This window comes from Gasterosteus aculeatus, chromosome 4 (assembly GCF_964276395.1).
Source record: "Gasterosteus aculeatus chromosome 4, fGasAcu3.hap1.1, whole genome shotgun sequence".
In the NCBI taxonomy this organism is placed as follows: Eukaryota; Metazoa; Chordata; class Actinopteri; order Perciformes; family Gasterosteidae; genus Gasterosteus; species Gasterosteus aculeatus.
The window spans coordinates 497,501-502,500 of NC_135691.1; the positions used below are offsets into that span (position 1 = coordinate 497,501).

A 5,000-nucleotide genomic window follows, 5' to 3' on the forward strand; every position below is an offset into this window, starting at 1 on the left:
GGGGGGTCCTGGGGGCTCCCCGAGGCTCGGCATGTTACAGGTGGGACCGGTCCTTGGCCGCGTGCTAACAGTCGCCGGGGGCAACGAGAGGCTGGGTGGGATCTTTCTAACGAGGCGGGATCAGCTATTTGTGAGCCAATCAGAACGCTGCGTCCATCCTTCCTTCTCTTTCTCCCTGAGGGCTCGTTGTTAGAGGAGGTGCTCCGCCTCCTGGAGAACAGACACCTGTGACCTCTGACCCGAAGCTGCTCGTGTGTGTGTGTGTGTGTGTGTGTGTGTGTGTGTGTGTGTGTATGTGTGTGTGTGTGTGTGTGTGTGGGGGTGTGTGTTTGTGTGTGTGTGTGTGTGTGTATGTGTGTGTGTGTGTGTGTGTGTGTGTGTGTGTGTGTGTGTGTGGGGGTGTGTGTTTGTGTGTGTGTATGTGTGTGTGTGGGTGTGTGTGTGTGTGGTTGTGAGTGTGTGGTTGTGAGTGTGTGGGTGTGTGTGTGTGTGTGTGTGGTTGTGAGTGGTTGTGTGTGTGTGGGTGTGTGTGTGTGTGTATGTGTGTGTGTGTGTGGTTGTGAGTGTGTGGGTGTGTGTGTGTGTGTGTGTGGTTGTGAGTGGTTGTGTGTGTGTGTGTGTGTGGTTGTGAGTGGTTGTGTGTGTGTGTGTGTGTGTCCACCTCCACTTTCACATCTTCTGTTGATAAAAAGCAGAAGAGACGATTTCTGATTCAGTTTCTTTGAAACGAGTCGATCGTCTTCTGAGTCTTTTGTTTCAGTTGTTTTGCTGATCAGCTTCATGCAGGAAAAACACGTGCAAATGATTTTGTTTCTGGCTGATTTACAGTCAGAATTGCGTCGTGGTTTTAAAGATGCTTTTTGCCACTGAAGCACGTTGGTTTATAATGAAATTAAAGTGCACTTGTTTGCTTCTTAGGAACTATATGAAATGACAGATTTATTACTTAAAGGCCTTTTTTCTTAGTAAAAATGATTTTCTTAAAGACGACGGTTTGTTACTTCAAACATTGTTTCCAGTCCTGTTAGAAAGTGTTGATTCTCAAAGCTCATCAACACACATTAATGGTTCAAATCTCACACATTTGCAGCTTTAAATCTCTTGAATCTTTGAACGGAAGATTCTAAAGGACATATGAAGCTCCCTGGAGACCTGGACGACATCACGCTGACGTCACAGGAGAACCTCCAGAGTGCTTTATCTGGGACCCTGCTGCGTGTCCCCCGGAGGCCACGTGATGACCTCTGTCCCCCAGAGGTCACGTGATGACCTCTGTCCCCCGGAGGTCACGTGATGACCTCTGTCCCCTCGGGGCTTCTTGGTGGTGTAATATACGGAGGCTGAAGCATGAAACAAGCCCACTTTATAAATATGAACCTGTTTTCTTGGACTCGTCTGTGTTCTTTTCTTTCTTTCGACTCTTTTGACTCTTTTTCTTTTCACACTGAAGCCCTGAAACAGGAAGTCGCTCGGTTTCCATCACGAGTTTACGGTTTGATTTCTCAGGACTAACGAGAGGATTTGCCTTAAAAACAACGTGAGCAGCACAAAATACAATAAAAGAACCTCACGGATAGATGATGGGGGGGTTCTTTCTTTCATTTTCACCAAGAAAGGAACAAACGTTTAAAAAACGATGTCTTAATTATGAGATAATTGATGAGATCTTGAAATACAGCAATTATGTAATCATCTCATCTCATTCAACGAAATGTTTCTTACACGTTTTAAAAACAAAAGTAAAAACAGTTAAAAGCAAAAAATCAAGTCAAAAAACAACAAAAAAAAAGTCATCGTCACAAAAATCCTCGTCATCGTTACCAGAAGAGAGTTTCATCACCTTCAGACTGTGTCAGAGAGCCGGGGTTCATGATTATGAGATTTATTAATGTTTATAATTGTGAGGTAGTTCGTTGTGTTCTGGAAAAAAATCAGACCTTCATTTCTTTTTATGGAAAAATCCCCCAAAGAAGATCGTCCGATCCTCTGAGGACGGAGCGGGAATATTTCTGTAGAAGAAGAAAGCGGCTCAGTGACTTTGTCCTGTTGGTAGCCTCATTGTTGGGTGGTTGTATTTATATATATATACATATATATTTATAGAGGAACAAAGCTAGTGATGCCTTGTTTTCTGTACAGTTTTATGTACATGCAAGTGTAGTTTACAAATATGTTCTATATATATATTGAAGCGGCGTGAAGGGGAGTAGGATTCTATTGTGGGGACTGTGGTATCTTTATTAAATGACAACTGTACATTTCTTATTTCTTTCTCTCGTTTCTCCGTCTGATCTCTTACGGAGGAGGTCGGGTCAACGTGTCGCTTTGAGCCTCATCTGTCTCTTTTCTTTCATCGGCAACCGCATGTTTTGAAATAAAGAAGTACATAAAAACGTGGTGTTTTATTTCAGCTGAGCGAGTGGAAGAAGAAGCTGTATCTTCCTTAAAGCTTCACCATGAAGTACATCCAGTCAAAGGAAGACGCCGGCCGTCTGTGTCTCTGTTTACCCACGAGGATCTTCTGCTGCCTTCAACCTTCTGTCGTGAGGCTGATCATTCATTTCACTGAAGCTGAGTCAGCAAAAAGCAGAAAACATAAAAATATCAAGATAAGCGTCTTAGGAATAACAAATTAAATGATTCAGTGAGCGTTGGTCGCACTTCAGTCCTCCAGACCTGAAGGAACGTGGGAGAGGCTCATCCTCTGGGACCATGAGCTGTTGACTGGTCAAAGCTGAAGGTCCATTTAGGAGGTTTGAGACTTCCAAAGGAATGATGAACATATGAACATCTTTCTATAAACCAGCAATATGGGGAACATAAACAGACTTAGAACGAAGCTGTGAGGCGTCTGTTAGCATTTTAAGCTCCGCCCTCTTCTCCCCCCGCCCACTTCTGGTTCCTAAAACCAAGATGGCGACGCCCAGAACCGCGAAATCAAGGCTTCAAACCAGAAGCTCACCAACAAGTGTGTGATGTCACGACAACGAAGGCTGACAAAATAAAGTTTCTCTCTTTAATGAAACATGAAAGCCGCTTTCAGTCTGACTCACTGAGGAGGAGGAGACAGTATTTACACATACAGAGTATAAAAACATTTATATATATTTACATACCGTACATATGTTTTATATACCGTATATGAACGCGTTCACAGTTTCTTCTTCTCTGCTCGAGTTTTCTCGGCTGTGCTTTTTAAATACTTTATGAACGTGATGAAGTTCAGTCAGATGTTCTTATGTCTGAAACGTGAAGATCAACACAAGCCTCTCGGAGCTTTAGCTCCTCTGCAGAATCATCTACTGCCGAAATAGGAATTTGATACGGCGGTAAAGGTGCATAAAATCAGACGGTGAGACAATGGACAAGACAGATACAACAACATTTAACTCTACGGAATAGAATATGAGGCTAGAATCGAATGGACAATTTGGAATGCGCCCTCTACATGCACCAACCTCTTCTGTTAAGTCCCACTGGAACCTTCAAACATCTCAGCAGAGCATCGACCACTTTCCCTCCTGGACTCTGAGATGTGGGAGCGTGGAGGAGGTGTTTCAAGTAGACACCTCCTAAAGGATGGAGAGGAGGTGAACATATACGAGAGCAGAAACTAGAGGAGGAGAGAAGAGACAGAAAAGCTTCAGTTTCAGAGGAAGTTGAAGCGTGTTTATAGATTTTGTTGGAAAACGCATGAAAAATGAGGAGAAACTCTTCAAAGCATCAACAGCGAGAAGGTAACGTCCTAACGTGGGAGCTGAGACGTCATCAAACATCCTTCACGTGGTGCTTTTCACTCGAGGCTCCTTTGAATTCCGTTTCAGTTGTTCGGCTCCATCGAAGATTCACATTAAACACACGCGTGTGCGTGTGTGTGCCTGACCCTTCCAGCGAGGTCGGACTTTGACCTTTTTCATTGTTCCTCTCGTGGTCGATGTCGTGTGATCTCTGTTCTTCTTCTCTTGTTACGAGCTCATCGTGAACTTTGACCTATCAGCACTTTTGTAAGTCCGACATTGGAGCTTCAGACCTGCAGGTGAAGTCATTGTGGATTCTCATATTCATGAATGATCTCAAAGGTCCGTTAACTGCTTTAAAAGCTCTAAGGCCACAGACAGAGGGCAATAATATGCTTTTATTGTGAAAGGTGAGAGCAGGAGGAGCGGATCTGGTCTCTGCTTCCTTTGCAGGGTCAAACGTATTAACGCGGTTTCCTGATGGGTGAATCCTTTATTTACTCACATGTGCGACCTCCTTCTAAGCTGTTAGTGAAACAACAACACAAAACAGAGTTAACCTTTGACCTTGTTTGAACCTTTTGCTGTCTAACGTTCACCGAGTACGACGGCCTTTCAGGACGCATCTGAAGCCAACATGTGCACATACACACACCTGTAGGGAAACATGTGCACATACACACACCTGTAGGGAAACATGTGCACATACACACACCTGTAGGGAAACATGTGCACATACACACACCTGTAGAGAAACATGTGCACATACACACACCTGTAGGGAAACATGTGGGACGAGCTGCTTGTTGTGCAGAACGCTGGGCGCTGTGACCTCCACTCTCCTCCCCCAACACTCTTTTTTTCATTGTAAGTCTTTTTTTGCAGAGCAGGTGAAAGGCGACACGACGCTTCCTGTTCCGACCAACCGCGGCCGAGGATCTCGAGTCTCAAGCGTTCAGACGGACGAGTCTGTTCGCTCAGCAGATCTGTAGACGTGATCCGGCTCGGTGGGATCAACACTAGCGCACACACACACGCACACACGCACGCACACACACACACGCACGCGCACACGCACGCACACACACACACATGATTTGTAGACAAACGCTTTCCCCTTAGAACCCGCCCTCACAAGCTCCTCCCACTTGTTTTCAGCCTTTTGGTAGGTTTTAGTCTCATTTACTGCAAAACCTCCACAAATGAAGTAAAACGTTGCTTCGTCTCTGCGCTGAGCGGCACCACACGTCCTTATTTGCTATT

General features: G+C 44.9%; 1 protein-coding gene across 4 annotated transcripts in view; it reads left to right on the plus strand.

The window, feature by feature from the left end:
* Nucleotides 1–2,393, plus strand: part of LOC120817661 (protocadherin-1) — a 78,147-nt gene extending 75,754 nt beyond the window's left edge. For all 4 annotated transcript variants that reach the window (XM_078101659.1, XM_078101656.1, XM_078101657.1 and 1 more), the window contains one exon: nucleotides 1–2,393. This exon is cut by the window's left edge and continues 1,239 nt beyond it. The gene's annotated coding sequence lies outside the window, so the exon portion shown is untranslated.
* The last annotated feature ends 2,607 nt before the right edge of the window (nucleotides 2,394–5,000 follow it).